At 47.9% G+C, this 18,139-nt stretch overlaps 1 protein-coding gene across 1 annotated transcript in view; it reads right to left on the reverse strand.

Moving 5' to 3' along the window:
* Positions 1-18,139, reverse strand: part of LOC125943522 (uncharacterized) — a 1,494,167-nt gene that overhangs the window by 1,205,542 nt on the left and 270,486 nt on the right. The gene's annotated exons all lie outside the window — the stretch shown is intronic.

An 18,139-nucleotide genomic window follows, 5' to 3' on the forward strand; every position in this document is an offset into this window, starting at 1 on the left:
TGATGGTAACACAACTTATTTCGAGGGAAATCAAATAATTAAATTCTTTCTTGTCAGTCCGGGTGGCCAATATGTTCTCCCTTTACTACTTAGAGAGAGAGAGAAAGCTCTTTATTGAAAATTCACAGCGTTCAGCAAGCATATTTTCGCCTACATGCTACTCTGCAGCGAATGGCACGAATTAGAAGGAAGGCACTAGAAAAGAGTAAGCAGAAGAAAAAAATGCAGCTCGTGTCAGGTTATCACCAGTAGAGTAAGTGTTCGAGGTGATGAAGGTAGACGGGGAATGCAAAAAATGTCACAGTTTCGCCCTAAGGGCGAAGCAATGAATGCGATAGCAACACAGCAATGTCATACGAAGTAAGGTACTTTGGTAGCAATATGAATTGTAGTAAACATGAGCTGATTAAGTAAGCAGGTGTGCTGGGGCGTAAGTAGACCGACATGAAGAGAGACTCGATGACCACGAGAAGGCGCGTGTGAAACGGTGGTGTTGAAGAGAAGCGCTTACCGTGGGCAGCGCGTGCGAAGGGACACACCTGTAGTGCTGCACTGCCGATCTGGGCAGCATTGCATGTGTAGCGTGCGTTGGAAAATGTGGCCCGACTATTACTAACTGAATGAACAAGCGTGGTGTGAGCACGCACAAACAAACAGGAATAGATCACACTGAACGACTGCAGACAACGACTGTCAAAACGCTGGCAGCGAGCGTATATACGCCGCAGCGGGCGAAGGTACGTGCGGTCTATCGTTTCAACGGAAACTGAGCGGCGAATGCACGGCGCATAAAGGTCAGAGCCGTGTGGAGATAAGAGACGGTGCGGACGAGCGACGAGCGCGGTTGTTGGCAGCGTAGAATTGCGCCCCCCCCCCCCCCCCCCGCGCTCCCTCCGGCGCTGGCTTCCCGCTTCCTTGCTTGCGCGTGGGTGATTGAGTGCGTTCGCTCTCCGTGAAGCGCGCGTCCCCGCACGCTTCCGCTCGGGCATACGGCGCGCGGCGAAGATTTTATCTATAGGGAACCTCACGGCGACGGCGACAACGACGGCGACGGCGACGGCAGAAATCCGGTAGAAGTGTCCATATAATTGCTATCGCAATAAAAAAATAAGATCACAGTCTTGATGAGACGATGTGCGTGAGCCTTAGTTTAGACAGCAAACCTCAATACATTGAAGCAAACCCGCCGTGGTTGCTCAGTGGCTATGGTGTTGGGCTGCTGAGCACGAGGTTGCGGGATCGAATCCCGGCCACGACGGCCACATTTAGATGGGGGCGAAATGCGAAAACACCTGTGTACTTAGATTTAGGTGCACGTTAAAGAACCCCAGGTGGTCAAAATTTCCGGAGTCCCCCACTACAGCGTTCCTCATAATCATATCATGGTTTTGTCACGTAAAACCCCATAATTTAATTTTAACATTACAGCAATAACTTCAGGGCTTTGTGCTTTTTGGATGGGGAAGGCCAAGAACCCAACATCCATGTCAATTTCAAGGGGCCTTGGTCGAGCTTTTCCATGTTCATTTTATATCGATGTCGCTCGTCTCTGTAAGCTGGGCACTCAAGCAATATGTGCTCTAGAGATTGCACGGAGCCAGAGTTGTCACAACATGGGTTTGTGGTCTGGCCAATGCAAAAAAAAAGGTTGTTCATGTATGAAACATTCATTTGAAGCCGGTGAAACAGGGTCTCCAGATGCCGTGGTAGACAGTATGGTAGCCTTGATTGGAGTTCTGTGTTGATGTTGAACAAAAACTTGGAATTGCCTGAAGTTGAAGACCATCTTCTACGCCGTTCATTGAGTACATATCGCTTCGCCATACCTGAAGCCTGACTTTTAATGAAAAACACTTTTATAAATTTTATGTGATCATGTCCTTTGCGAGCTAAATCATCCGCCTTTTCAGTACCTATTATACTGCAATTATACCTAATTCAGCATTTACACGACGTAAAACAGATTACCAAAGTGAAAAAAATTAAGCAGTACCATGATAGGCATGCTCCATTTCTCAGCCATGGCAGCGAACAAAGATGATCGACTTGAGACCGTGTGGTACTGTCAGCATCATACATGTGTGTTCTATTTCGATCACTCTATATATGAAAAATATGTTCACACAGGATGCACTTGATAAGTGAACTATTGTAAGCTCTACTCAGGTTATTTTAGTGAGTTGGGCATGGGCTATGCGTTGTCGATGTATTTATGTAGCAACAACTTAGCTAGCTGATGCACAGCCAGATTTTAGGAAAATGAAAAAAAATGCATACCATAACAAATAGCTGGCCAGTACCTGTATTTTATTTGACAGAAAACCAAGAATATTAAGTGACTTAGCTTCGCAATGAGCTCGGTGATCGCTCGTGGTGTGAAAAAGTTGATGGAGTAAGTGGTTTTGTTTTCGTCTTTCTTAATTAGTAGGTGCTTTAACATGCACATGACAATGAAATGAAGGCTCATATGGCGGAAGACAGGCCCGCACAAAAAGTGAGGAAACAGTTATTGCCATTTTTTATTTTCATAACAAACCAACGAACTGAACCAACTTTGGTTCAGTTTTGTGAATAATACGCGAGGTGTTCTGCGTAAAACAGCAAGATTGGGTAGCTCCATTATCATTTATTCTCCATTATCTATTCACTGTTCAAGTAGCCAAATGAATGGTACGCCCATGAGCACCGTGAAAGAGATCACTGAAATTTGCAGTCAGGAGGCCACAGTGGCTCAGCCTATGTACCAAACATAAAGTTGTTCCAGAAGAAAACAATACTAGTGAATTGAATATGCATTCACATGTACTATTCAAATCCGCACATCACAAGTTCTCTTTCTTTCTTTGTTGCATTGCTCACCATTGCACAGACTTGATTGCAGCACTGTTTGTGTACAGTAAAATAACTTGACAAATCAAAGCTGTGGTTTTTCAGTACACTGAAAGCAACTTTGCGTGTCTCCTACAACTCCTACATATGGGTCAGCTTAGTATCAGTCGATTTCTCTACTAGTTGTTCACTGTTATGCCTGAGCTATACCGGGCCACCAGGCGCTGCTGTATCCCTGCAGGCACGCCAGAACAGCTTGGATATGCACAAACATCCCTTTCCATCGCGCTTAAATTAAGGCGGTGCAGTTTTGCTGGCAGAATGGGCTTATCAGCATAAATGTCTAGCATTCCAAAAAGCATTTGAAATGTAAGGGTGGATGGTCAGCTGATCTTTTCTGGTGTGACATTTTACATTTATCGTGCAAAACCACATCATTGAACAGGAAGGACAACACACAAATACTCGTGTTATAACCTCTGAGTCATAATGCAAGTTTTCTGAGGTGTTTTCCCTGTGGTTTTTAGCTGTAAACATGTGAAGCAATCTGTAAATTCGAAACGGTATTAAATAAACTGAGACACCATGAAATTCACCTTATCACTGCATGAAAAGCAATATAACACTCAGGTGTACACAATCTTTTGTCACATCAGCTCTTTGTGGCACAGCTCTTTGTGGTGCATATGTCTATGCACTATTTTGTGGCTGAAACCAGCATGTATTTCACATTTAGAGCTCAGAATTATCAGTGCAAGATATTTTTAATGTCTCATACACACACATGGTCACTTTTTTAATGCTTTGCACATTGGTAGCTGTATTTGATGCAACTTGAGTAGCGCGTATATAATGGACTACTACATACAACACCCGTTTTGCACCTACACTTTGATATTCTACCCTCCGACACAGAAGACATAAGTACAGACTAGATTTTTCTTGCCGCCAATATTCAAAAGGCAAGCAGGTTTTCGGCACCACACGTCTCCATTTTCTTCATATGGCACTTATTGCATGTTCTGAATGTGCATTCATTGCCGGTGGAATTTCTTCTAGCGTGAAAATACTTTGTTTGACGTATTTTACTTGTATATTTTTAACTTACTCATAAATTCTCTCTGCTCTACATGTACAAATACCTCCTTCCGTAGGGGTACGTGTGCAGTGCCTTCATAAGTGCAGTAACTGTTATGAAAGCTGTGACTTCATAACATAGAAACGCTATTAACTTTTCGTCCGGCGGTTTGGCCAGGAAAAGCGGCGAGGTTGAGATGACGGGTAGCGACGGCGTTGAGGCGACGGCGATCGCCCGGAGGTGCAGCTGTCAAGGGCATCAGCAGCAGGGTACAGACGGCGAGGTGAGTAACGGCGAGCGTCAGGGTATGGGCGAGGAGCAGGAAGTGAGCTCCAGGACGGCGGCACCCAGGTGGTGCGGCAGTGGCGGTATACATGATCAACTCGGTTGCAGCGCCGACCGGTTAGATTCACCGCGCAAGCCGAGCTCGTTCTTCTTCCTCTTTTCTCGAGTGATGGCACCCGCGCCTCGTTCAAACATTCAAATACCACATGCGTGTAGCAATATAAAAAAGAAACCAGCAGGCAAGAGCATCATGACAAGCCAGCTGAGATGGTGGCACTATTGTACAGCTCAGTTGCCCCTTGTGCAGTCATATGGTTGCGATCCGATAAGCTCACGAAGGTTTGGGTCATTCCCATTTCAAGTGATGAGTGACAATTGCTTAAGTACAACATCTTCCTCTGCCTATATCAATGACTTAACTAAATGTTGAAGCTTGAGCTCACATATAGCTCACGAAGGTTTGAGTCATTCCCATATTAACTGATGAGAGACAGTTGCATAAGTACATCTTCCTCTGCCTATATCAATGAATTAACTATATGTAGCAGTTTCAGCTTTGTGATTATTGGTGTAGCGCAAGTGACGTATCATACATAGTTTCCGCACACAATCTGATTGGCCAAAAGCATGCAGGAATGGGTGTTGGAGCTATTGGTGCAGTGGTGGCTTTCCACTAAATTAAGTCTTGAAGAGGCAGCTTTCATTTCATCGAAAGGCCCAAGTGATAATGAGCCTAGAACTCATGACACCAAATGCAGTCACCATTTATGATTGAAGAACAAACAACCTGTGAGAGAACGATGAGCAGTGGAATTCTCTCACTACTGTACAAAATAGCGTAGCTGTGTTCAGTATTTCAGTGCTGTTATACTAAACACAGTACTTTATACGAATTGTTTAGACGGCATAAACAACAAGACCCCTCTCCCTCTAACAAGTGATGGCAAAGGATAAATAAAAAGCTGCTGGCTCAGGTACTGTCATTGGTCTAAAATATGCATTCTCACATGCAGCGGATACAGTTCATAAACTGGTTTAGATACAGGTAAGAAATGTAACTGCATTACGTGATAAAATTTAAATAAGACCAGCTGAATACCGTATAGAGCATCTTTCAAGGGGTCAAGTTGGTGTGACATGTCTTGATAGTAGAAGTTGTGCTATTTTATTCACACACATGCATGTAAACGCAATGTACGCATACAATTTGCGTTTACGTGTTACTGTGTGAATAAGATAAACAGCACAACTTCCGCAATCAATACGTAAATACGAATAAGTTTCTTACTGGACTAATTACTATTAAATTCGCAATGAATTCTTTTCTCACGTGCAGCAACTCAACTGCACGCATACGTTCAGCTGATGTTGCTAATCTAAGCTGGGCTTGGGCACCATTTCCAGAATATCATAAAATAAGGAAGTGTCCATGTGTATCAGACTAAAATTGATGGTTTGACAATATCTTATCTGGCTGGGTAGTAAATTTGTGCCAAATAATAATACAGCCCACTGACCAATACATTGCGGCTAATATAACATAGGGAGGAAATATTCTGCCGGCCGAGTCACAAAACTTTGCCACCAGTTCATCGTCATTGGCTGTCATCAATCACATAACTAATGCTCACATAATTGTGAAAATTTCTGTTCAGAATATTCACATGACAGCCAATATGCACTCTTTATATTGTGATAGCAGATTAATTCTCAGGCGCAATGCACTGTGGCCATGAAAATGCTTAAGAATAATGAGGTGAGGCACCTCTTTCCATAGTCTGGCAGCGCAGCTGAAAACTGTTCAATTAATGAGTGGAACCATGGCCTGTGCAAAATAAAAGTCACCGAGAGGGCTACAAATAGCGTCCAACATCCTTCATCCACGAATGATAGGTAGCAGTGTACTTACAGCTAGATGAAAGTGCACCGGAAAAACACCTAACGGACATACTTTGCAGGCTCAAGTCAGCTTAACGCACATTATTTGGTCACGACTGTGGGCAGAATGAACAAGAGGATAAAAAATATAGCACTTCTTAGTCAGAGAATGCTGGTACTTGTGATAAATATTGTTCGCATTAAACTGAAGGCTCGTGCCAAAACAGGTGACACGAACCAGAGAATTGAATAGGGTGGATGCACACAGTAACGGCAAACTTTCGTTTAGCTTATTATGCCTGCATTACTAGCGTGACCATAGCTAGCCAGTGAGGAATAACTCTGGCAAAATTGCTTTCATGCGATTCTGCTGGCTGCTAGCAAAATATATCCCCATACTTGTGTTCAGTTTTATTTTTTACATGCATATTGTTTTTTGTCACGAAAGTAAATTTCTACTTAATCATAAGGAAGTGTCCAGTTCTCATTCATAGGATATTCATCTACAATACCACTGGTTTCTTCACAAACAGACTCTGCTTAGTTACCAGCAAAAACCAAGCAGTTAGCATTCTTGAGTATACAAGCCGCTTGCATCACAAAATATAAAGCTAGTTACTTTGTGCAATCTAGAAAATCCTACTATTCACAACACTGCCCACATGATAAAAATCAAGGCTGCTAGAAATTTGCATTCATAGCATTAGTGCTCAGCCGCATCCACATTTCAGGGCAGCGCAGTACGTCTTGACGTATGTAACTATTATGATGTTCCATAAATTACCCTCACCGATAGAAGTGTCTTCAAACGTGCAGTAACAACTTTTGAAACAAACGACACATGTACGAAGCAGAAAGGTCGGTGTGATAGGGCTTCTCTATCGGGGTACTACATAAGAAAACGCTATAGGCAACACTTATGCACAGTTCATTTCTGAGCATACGAACATCGCATAAAACGAGCACTTTTACGCCTAGTACCGCTGTGACAAACATATATCCTGATTTGTATTTTGCCAACACTTCGTAACAGCAACAACAAAGCTCGAATGTCGCGGTCACCAGGGCGCATCGCAGGTGGCAAAACGACTCACGCAGTAAAGCACATGAGGAATGACAGCGATAACGAGGCAACAAATCTTATCGCTACTGATCTTGTCATCACTTCTAAGGGTACGGCGGCCCACGCCAGCGGAAAAAACACGCGGCAAAAACGCGCGTCAGAAACGCGCGGCAACGAGTCATGCCGCGGGCGACAAAAGCGGCAGGAATAGGGAGTCTTGCGGCGTGCCGCGCGAAATGGGTTCGAGACCCATTTCTGCGGCAAATGCCGCGTCCCGGGAGATGAAGAACCAATCAAGAGCGGCGAGGGTGACGTCACTGAGCCATCACAACCGGACCGCCGCCGGTCCACGCCGGGTTTTCAATCGACGCTCGTCGTCGTCTCGCATGAAATAACGAGCGCTGGCGGTGTTGGAGATATCGCGCTGCCGCGCGGCGAGACGCGCTTGCCACGGTGGCTTCGCGGCGAGGCGCTGACGCGCGGCAACTTGCCGCTCGCGGCTAGACGCGCGCGTTTTTTTGCCGCTATAGCGTGGCCATACCCTATAGATTGGAAAGGACTGGCGTTTACCACTTCGCGGCAATGAACCGCATACACAGCTGACACATACAAGTCGCGGACGCTAGGTGCGCCAATAGGACACCTTTCACTTCTCTACGCCCTGAAAATCTGTCGTACTCAGAACGCCCATATATGTAATGGACTTTTGCAGTGCACACGCGAAGCACGGCGCAAGAAATCACTAAGTCGACGGCTTGAAATATTTCTTGCGATGCTCGTGCAAACACAACACACTTCCTCCGCTCCGTCTATTTCTGTCGGCAATCGCATGCACTGATGAGGCCTGGAAGGGTACACGGGCTTGCTGCCCTCAATTACTATCTTCGTGGGTGCTGGCTAACTCTAGTAAGAATCACAAGAACGAGCAAAATAGACTGTTTCTGACACGGCTGTAGCCTAGGCCTCGTGTCCCCGCTTCGTTTCGCTTCGAGCAAGTGCCATGTTTCCCGTGATGACGTCCTACGCCGTCCGCCTCGTACCAGCCAATGAGAGACGAGCAGGCATGCGGATGGCAAAGCTGCGTCTGCCCGTCCAGACGTTCGGACAGCCATCCGCACCATGTCCGCCGCGGGCGGAACGGGCGGGCGGATTGAGCGAGTATATGCCCTAATGCGTTGTGCTGCTGAGCGTAGGAACGCGGGATCGAATCCCGGCCGCGGCGGCAGCATTTCGCTGGAGGCGAAATGCAGAAACGCTCGGGTTCTTGCGTCGTAGTGTACGTTAAAGAACCCCAGGTGGTCAAAATTAATCCGGAGCCCTCAAAAATGGGCGCACATCATAATCAGAACTGATTTTGGCACGTAAAACCCCGGAAAAGGAAGTATACTTGCCTTTAGGAGTGCTCTCACCGTACCGCTTTTCATCGATGGAGGGAGACTGCGCTGTTGTTTCTGACGCATCTGAAATGAAATGTTTACTTAGTTATTGCTCAGTCGCTATATAACTAGAAGGAGCAAAGTCTGAAAAAAATACATTGGAATGAGGGCTACGCGGGCTCTGTATTTACATTGAGATTTCGCTCGTGAAGCAGGAGTCGTCGGAAGGGTAGAACCTTACCATTTTCCACATTGCCCCTATGATAACCTAGGTAAGCATGTCATAAACATGTATAATAATTTTTTCCGTCCATCCTTTCATACATCTGTGCTGCCGCTGTTAACGCAGTATTTACGAGGACAAAGTTCACCCCTCATGGCAAGCAGAACACGCCATTTTTTAATGTTCACATGAGCAGAATTCCCCGTCATGAAGTAACTACTTATGTTTATGCAGACGACATTGCGTTTTTGCCATCTGCAAACAGCATGCACAGGCTACATCAACGACTGCAAACTTTGTGCCCTGGAGATGTGGCTAGATGTTAATCAGTTGTTCCTCAATGCCACCAAATGTGCCATTCTCGTTTAGCGGTACATGACCCAGTGCACATCTCATTGTCTTACCATCTTTAAGACACACCAAAGGTAGAGGAGGAGGAGGAGGAATAAACTTTATTTGTGTAGCAGATTTGTGAGACCTAGGCGTCTCTACCTAGATGACGGCCTCGAGCCCTTGGGCTCTGGCGGCATCTTCGGCCTGCTGAATTGCCTTAAGTTGGTCTTCCGGTGCAGAGCTGAGCAGCGCGGTCTCCCACTGCTCTCTGGTCTTGTGCGTTTTATTCTTTATGGGTGTCCCAGGACAAGCCCAAACCATGTGTTGCAAGTCCGCCCTTTCTTGACAGAATCTGCATTTATCGGTGTAAAGTTCTGGATAGTAACCGTGGTAGGCCACCGGGTTCGGATATGTTTCTGTTTGCAACAAGCGCCATGCTGTCGCTTGCCGTCTACTTAGGGAGGAGTGTGCCGGCGGAAACGGACCCTGCCCAATTTATAGTGTCTGGTTATCTCTGTAAAGCTGGTCATCCGGTCTCTCCGTTCCCAGTATTTGCGTGTTACCTGCTCGGTCCGTCAATTCTCGAGCCAGGTTGTGCGCAATTTCGTTCCCGGGAAGGGAGGAGTGTGCGGGTGCCCATTTAATGTAAACATTTCGATCTTCACGATAATTGGCTAAAATTCGTAGCGCTTCTGGCGAGATTCTTCCTTTGGCATAGTTTTTGACGGCGGTCTTGGAGTCGCTGACTATGATGTTGGCCTCTGTGGAGGCTATTGCCAGTGCTAAGGCAGCCTCCTCCGCCACCTCAGCCTTTCCTGTTTTTACACTGCCACTAACTCTGGAGTCACCCTCTAGACTGGTAGCAACTATCGACATACTCTGTCTATTTGTGTATTCCGCCGCGTCCACATAGACCACGTCCCTAGCACTACTGAATTTTTGTGGAGAGCTCTCGCTCTTGCGATTCTTCTATCTTCGTGAAACTCCGGGTGCATGTTTCTGGGGATTGGGAGTATTGAGAGATTTTCCCTTATTTTTCTTGGAATGTCTCCCCGCAGTCCGTGCTGTGCTTCGTAGGATATTCCGATGTCGTTTAATATGTGTCTGCCCGTCAAACTCTGCGTAAGTCTTTCATACTGCGCCACTCTCTGGGCCTCAATAAGTTCGTCTAATGTGTTGTGCACGCCGAGTGCTAGCAACTTCTCGTTTGACGTATTCGCTGGAAGTACCAAGGCTTGCTTATACGCCCTTATAATGATACATTCTATCTTGGCTTTCTCTGCAGCGTAGAGCTTAAAGTAAGGGACCACATATACAATACGACTGATTACGAATGCTTCTATTAATCGAATAAGATTGTGCTCTTTCATGCCATAGTTCCTGTTGGATATCCGCTTTATTAGTCTAATTGTTTGGTGAACACTATTATCCAGTAATCTAGTGGTTTCCCCATTATGACCGTTTTCGGATATGCGGAGTCCCAGTATTCTTAGGCTCTCCACTATCGGTATCCTGGTGCCTTCTACTGTGACCACAATGTCCGGCGTTTCCTTAATGCTTTTTCGACCTCTGCATGTGGGTCTATAGAGCAGTAGTTCTGATTTTTGAGAGGAATATCGCAGTCCCTTGTCTCTGATGTAGTTTTCGACCGTGTTTACTGCTGTTTGGAGGATCTCTTCCACGTGCCCATCGCTTCCAGCTGCCACCCAGAGGGTAATGTCGTCCGCGTATAGGCTGTGTCCGAGTCCTTCTATTTTTTTCGAGTCTCGCAGGAAGACCAATCATTGCCACGTTGAATAGAACGGGGGATAGGACCGACCGCTGCGGAGTACCCCTGTTACCAAGTTTCATCTCCTCCGATTTGGTTCCCCCAATTGTAATCTTTGCTGTACGATCCGTCAAGAAGTCTTTGATGCACGCGTATGTTTTACGTCCTACATCCAGCTCTTGGAGATTTTGCAGTACTGCCTTGTGCGTGAGTGTCAAAGGCCTTTGTTAGATCGAGCCCTAGTATCGCCTTGGTGTCTAGAGTTTTCGCGCCCGCATCTAATATGTGATGTTTAAGTTGGAGCATAATATCCTGCGTCGATACTTTGGTCGAAATCCAACCATGCTATGTGGGTAAAGTCCTCCATCATCCATGTATCTCGTGAGGCGTGTGAGAACCACATGTCCCATGAGTTTACCGACGCAGGATGTTAGCGATATGGGCCTTAAGTTGGTCAGGTGTAGTTTCTTTCCAGGCTTTAGTATAAAGATGATTTGGGCTGCTTTCCATTGACTTGAAATGTCACCTTGCTCCCAACACTTATTCATGTAGTCTGTGAGAGCTCGGATGGATTCATCGTCGAGGTTTCTGAGCATTTAATTGGTTATACCATCAGGCCCTGGTGCAGATTTCGGGTTCAGTCTGGTAAGTTCATATCTGACTTCTGCCTCCGTAATTGGGGCATCGAGATCAGGATTCTCATTGCCGCTGTAATCCGGAAGTCGTTCTCTATTCGCATCTCCAACGTACACATTTTGGAGCTCTCGAAAGAGCTCTTCTTCTGTACCTGCGTAGCTGTGTATAACCTTCTGTAAATTGTGTCTTTGTACAGTTTTTGTACTCTCGGCATCCAAGAGGCATCGGAGAATGTTCCAGGTCTTGGACATACCGATTTGCCTCTCCATCGAATTGCACGTGGCTTCCCAATTTTGTTGGGTTAGCCTATTCGCATAAACTTCGATTTCCTTGTCTAATTCTGCAATTCTCTTCCTTAATTTCCGATTATGTTTTTGCTTTTTCCATCTTTTCAGCATACTACCTTTCGCTTCCCACATATGCAATAACCTGCTCTCCATCTACTCAATCCCTGCCTCTTTTGGAACAGTTTTGGTAGCTCGTTTAACACTTTGTTGTAGTTTCTCTGCCCATTTCTCGATGTCCGGTATATTCGCTTCCGCATCTTCCTTTTGGATTTTGCGGAAAGAGTCCCATTCTACAAGTGTCCATTTCTCTACCCCTCTTTTTCTTTGGGCCTGCTTTTACCGTTGTGACGACGATGTAATGGTCACTACCTAAGCTTTCCTGCATGTTTTTCCATCGAGAATCCACTATGTTTTTTGTAAACGTGAGATCTGGTGTCGTGTCGTTGCTTACGCTGTTTCCTATTCTCGTGGGTGCTTGAGGATCAGTTATGAGCGTTAGTCTTTCCTGCTGAGCATCTGCCTATAGGCTTCGGCCCTTAATGTTACCTAAGCTGTATCCCCAAGCCGCGTGTGGTGCGTTAAAATCGCCGACCACGACTAGCGCCTGTTTGTCTGCTACGCTGAACGCTTTGCGGAAGAGTACTCGTGGACCGAATTTCGGCTTGTGCCGGGGTGGACTGTATATGTTCAGAATAACTAGACTTCCCGCTTCTTTGCGGGAGGAAATTATTTCAATAAGGACGTGGTCTATGCCTCGCATTCCGGTATCGTGCTCGACAGCCACGAGGTTTCTGTGTACCAGTGTCGTGACGGTTGCCTGCTCGCCGGAAGGACTGTAAGATTTATAACTCGATAATTTTGCCATCCCCCCGGTCTCCTGCAGGGCGATGACATCTGGCGGCTCCTTGCTTGTTATGAACTGCTGCAGGTTTCCTCGCTTGCGACGATACCCGCGGTAGTTCCATTGCCAAATCGCGTATTGGTTACGCGGTGCCATGTTGATTTATCTGATCTTCCCCGGTGGCCTTGCTATTTTCCACCGCAGTTGGTCTGCAATACGGTTTGCTTTTAACGGGTCCCGCGCCTGTCGGCCGAGTATCCTTTGGTATGCTTTCTAGTGCCGCTACTCTATTCTCTAATCCATCGAATCGTTGTTTAATATCTACATACATGTTTGTAATTTGTTGCTGTATCCCATCAAACATTTCTTTAAATGTTCCCATAACCTCGCTGATTGTAAAGTCACTCTTTTCCTCAACCGTTTCTTGCGCCTTCATTTTGTGTGGGGGTGCTTCCCCGTTCGCTTGTGCGGGAACTGGTGTTGGAGCTCGACTAGGCGTCGGCGTCCTATTGGCGGAGGGTGTGTTGCTATTCTTTTTTTTGTTGCTGTAGCTTCGTGTTTTCTGCCCTAAGCTGCTTGATCTCTTCTTTAAGCGTTGCATTCTCTCGAGTAATATGTTCCAACATCTTTCTAATCTCTTACATTTCCTGTTCTAGGGCGGACCCCTTAGCTTTAGGAGATTGAGTAGCAGTGCCGGAGACCACGCTTGCCCAGCTCACCTGTGCTTTGCTTCCGTCTCCCCCTCGAGAAGTGCTCGAACCAGACCTCGGCCTCGACCTTGATCTGGTCCGTGATCTGGTGCTGGACCTGGACCTGGAGCGTCCGTGCCCGGCTTCCCCGGACAGTCTCGGGAAGGAACCGGACCGGTCTCTCCCAGGGTCACGTTCGTAGTTTTTCCTGCTTGTTTCTTCTTTGTCGGTTGATGGATGCTTGCTCGATATCGTCGTATAGTTATTGTTGTTGTTGTTGCTCCCTCTGGCTTCTTTGTTGTTGTGGTTGTAGTACTCTTCGACATATTGTTCTTCCCTCCTCCGTCGCTCCCAGCGACCTCTCCTGACCAGGTACGGTATCTTGTATCTTGCGTCGCAATTGTTGTCTCCCATGAGGCGGTCTCTGCCGCAGAGTTGGCACTCCGCTTGGCAGTTGTGGTCGTGTTGTGGATTCTTGCACCCGCACCCTCGGCAAATGTTGTCTTCCGGGTTGGGGCACACGTCAGCCCTGTGCCCTGTTTTTTCCACATTCATAGTGTAGGAAGAACGTGACGGCGGCGAACGAGCCGTGCCGTCGTTCCTACTAAGAAGTCGGCCAGCCGAGCGGAGGCCGCGACGACCAGCGTCTCAAGCTCCTGGAACAACACTGCGCGTGCCGAGCTTGCGCTTCGAGCACGCGCTGCGCTTCTTTATTGTTTACTTCCTTGACAGTCGGCGCGAAGGCACCGGTTGGGAGCGCCGACCAAAGCGCCCCGCGTTGCAGCGTCGGTGGGCGCTACAGGGCTCCCCGCCCAGACGGAACGTCGATGAAGGAAGTGAGAGAAGCTAAGTTGGATCTTTGTACTCCAGCCTGCATCTTAGGTGCACCTGTGGCTGGCGCACGCACAGACGTCCTTGAGGCAAGCGGCTCCGGCAGTGTGGCATTCGCTGTTGGCCTTGCAGGGCTGTCCAATACGTTTCCGGCGGTGGTCTGTAGCTTGTCGCAGGTCTTGCCGTCCAGCGAGCGGACAAACTCGAGAGCACAGTCGCCGATCAGATGGTCCGTGCAGACCCCGTTCAGCTGGGCGAAGACGCACTGCTCGGAGTAGTCGCAGGGCTAGCCGAGGCCGGTGGCGGTGCGGCAGGTCAGGTGCTTCGACTGGAGGCTCGCGGGCTCGGATGGCTTGTAGGGGTAGCGGCCCTCGCTTCACGAGGCCCCGCGAGGCTCGCGCTGGGCGTTGCTCGTGCAGGTGTCCTCGAAGATGGAACCAAGTGCGATGGTTGCCTTGGTGACCTGCGCGTCGATAGGGTGGTGCATTAAAAGACCAACTTGCCGTTGTCGGAGGGAAGCCTCTCCAGCTGGTTGATGGCGATCTTCGAGACCTTAACGGGGACATCGTTCTTCACGGTGCTTAGGGTAGGATGGTTGATGAAGTTCTCCAGGAGACGGTTGTGTACGGTCCAGGTGATTGTGGCGTAGTACTTGTACAGGCGCGAGAGCTGTGGGCCCCTGGGTGGGGGTTACCAGTGTGCGGGAATGCGCGCGCTGTGGGCAACGCATCGATGCATCCCTCGAGGTGGAGCCGCGCAGGCCGGGTTGTAACCACCTTTGCAGGCTGCAGGGTTGTTCGAAACTAATCCCCCGAGGGGGACGGCGGGGTTAGTGGAGCTTCTTCCAAGCGAGCACCCCTGAAGAAAGCCGGGCGTCTGGCCGGGGTTCGCTTGTGCTCGATTTGTATTCCGGTGGGTAACCGGTGGCCGCCTGGTTTCGAACCCGCAACCTCCCGCAGCCGAGGCGGACACTCCACGACGAGGTCACGGCTGCGGTGACTTACGGCGCTGCAGCTTTCCAATATCGAACACGGCGCCGGATCATTGGTAGGACTAGTGAGGCTTAGCTGCTGCACGGGCGCCCGATGGAACGGTCCCTCGAGCAGAGCCCGCTGACGGTCCGCATCGTAAGGGGCCGTGGGCCGTAGGCTGTTGGCGTTCCCGAGCCGAAAATGGTCCTCGTAAATGTCGCTTGAACCATCAGGGCCAGGGTCAGGCCAGTCAGCACTAGGCGCAGGGCCTTGGTCCGAGGAGTGAGAGTAGCTGACGTGTCACCGCTCCGCGTGGCCGGCGTGTTCGTACCGTGACCGCGCGCTCGCACCGTGGCCGGCGTGCTCGTACCGTGGCCGGCGTTCTCGTACCGTGGCCGGCGTTCTTGTACCGTGGCCGGCGTGCTCGTACAGTGGCCTGGTGAGCGCCGTGGCCGGTGAGCGCCGTGGCCGGTGAGCGCCGTGGCCTGGTGAGCGCCGTGGCCGGTGCGCGTCCTGGCCGATCACGTCCGGGTCACCATTGTAGGAAGAACGTGACGGCGGCGAACGAGCCGTGCCGTCGTTCCTACTAAGAAGTCGGCCAGCCGAGCGGAGGCCGCGACGACCAGCGTCTCAAGCTCCTGGAACAACACTGCGCGTGCCGAGCTTGCGCTTCGAGCACGCGCTGCGCTTCTTTATTGTTTACTTCCTTGACAGTCGGCGCGAAGGCACCGGTTGGGAGCGCCGACCAAAGCGCCCCGCGTTGCAGCGTCGGTGGGCGCTACAATAGCATATGTCAATCTGCTTTTTATACAAGGAGCATCGAATAAGCATCGCTCCATATCTCACGTAGCTTGGGACGTAAAAACCTTCAAATAAAACGATCACGTTGTCTGTGTTACCCATTCTCTTGGCGTGCAAGACCCCAGGATTGCGCTGCGTGACCAGACTGGTATAATGAATACCTTGGAAGAATTTATAGCGGCTCTCTCAGCTGTCGCCCACACATAGATAATCTGACTAGAAAAGGCACCCGTGCAATTGTCAAATTGCGTTGGCTGAGCAATCGTCGAATACAATTGAGAAGAGATGCACTCCTAATGATACATCTTATGTATACGCGCGTCCTGTCTTAGAATTTGGTTGCGTGCTCTTATCTGGAGCACCGGACTTCAAGCCCCGCCCTCTGATTTCCTTACAAAGAGGAGCATTACGTTTGTTTCTAAACCTTTCTGAATTGGTTGCAAATTCTGTTCATCTAGGATACCGTGTTGCACCACTTTCGTGCAGGTCCCGCCTTCTGACAGAATTTATGAATCACCGCTGCGACTCTCTCAAGCAATATTTCCCAACCTGCGTTGTTTTTTGGTGTCATCTGGCCGCACTTGTATACTCTGCAAATTAACTTCGTGCAAACATTACGTGACCCTTTGGACGTGCCCATCTGCGACGTACTTTCGATTCCCGACTGAGCTGTCACCACTGATATTCAATTCGATGATAATTTTCCTGTTAACGCAAAAAAACTTCCACATCGTATTCTAGACGCCCTATTAAAAGACAATTTGCAGAGCCTTCAAACAAACGTAGTAATTGCGACAGATGCTTCACAATGAAAAGTCATGTGTAGGTATATTTTCCCCAATTCTTGATTGCACATTTTCTCTACGGCGGCCAAATTTTATACCTATCTTATTAGCCGAATACTTGGTGGTGGTGCTGGATCTACGTAAATTAGGCCATCAGTTACGTCAGCCGTCATAGTCACTTATTAAATATTATTGTGCTCATCCTTGAATACTTCTAGTTATTCTCTTGTAATGAGGACGTTTCACTCATTGGTACCTGGATACCAACCCACCGTGGTTGCTCAGTCGCTGTGGTGTTGGGCTGCTGAGAACGAGGTCGCGAGATCGTATCCCGGCCACGGCGGCCACATTTCGATGGGGGCGAAATGCGAGAACACCCATGTACTTAGATTTAGGTGCACGTTAAAGAACCCCAGGTGGTACTAATTTCCGGAGTCCCCCATTACGGCGTGCCTCATAATCAGATCGTGGTTTTGGCGCGTAAAATCCTTTAATTTCTTCAGTAGGACGTTCTGGCGGGCTAGTTGGTTCATAGCTTTTTGACGTTTATAAACTGCGCAAGAAAATGAAGACAAAAGAAATTTCTTTTAACCTGGATACTTGAAAAGTGTGCGTTTAATTGGGGTACTTGACCATAAAGTACTAATCAAGCATGAAATTGCAGATTCTCTAGGCAAGGCATCTATGAGCGGACCGATACTCCAGTATTTTCCTTTCATCGCTCATCTCAGTGCTGATAGATTTCGCAGCAGTATCATTATACCAGCAGTGTCAGGCTCCGCAATAACTAACTATGAATTACCGATATCTTCTATACCCTTGGCACAGAGATTTTTGCCAAACATGAAAAATTGAAGTGTCTATCACGAGGCTGCGCTGCCGTCTACCTACGTTAATCTGCTATCTACACAGGTGTCGTATGGTACCTTCACCAATATGCTCATTCTGTGGCGAAGCGGAGACAATAGACGATTTCTTGTTGTCTTGTAGGCATTTTTCTGTGATTAGAAAAACACTACCGGAAATACCACTTCGCAAAACTCGTATACATTGATCTGTGCTGGTGATCCTATCTCTTCGAGCCTCTATTATCGGGTTCAGCCACATAAATGTTTGCTTGGCAATCCAAATTACTTGAATAAATTTAATCGATTACCACGCTAGATGCTCGTGTCCCCTCCCCACTATATTTTTTCTTTATTTTTATTTATTTATACATCTATTACTGCTTTTATTCTCAGTTTTCTTATGATTGCTGTTTTCTTTTCAGGAACCTGTTATTTTCTAAGCTCCAAAGTTCAAATTGTTAATTCCCTTGTTTTCATACACCTAACTTAACCACCCGATTCATGGTCAATCATGGGTAAGCGCCAGAGCCACTCAAGACAACAACAACGCGCCCGGCGTTGAACTGGAGAGTAATCATATTGGCTACCCGCAGTGGTGGCCTAGTGGCAATTGTATT

This window comes from Dermacentor silvarum, chromosome 2 (assembly GCF_013339745.2).
Source record: "Dermacentor silvarum isolate Dsil-2018 chromosome 2, BIME_Dsil_1.4, whole genome shotgun sequence".
Classification (NCBI taxonomy): Eukaryota; Metazoa; Arthropoda; class Arachnida; order Ixodida; family Ixodidae; genus Dermacentor; species Dermacentor silvarum.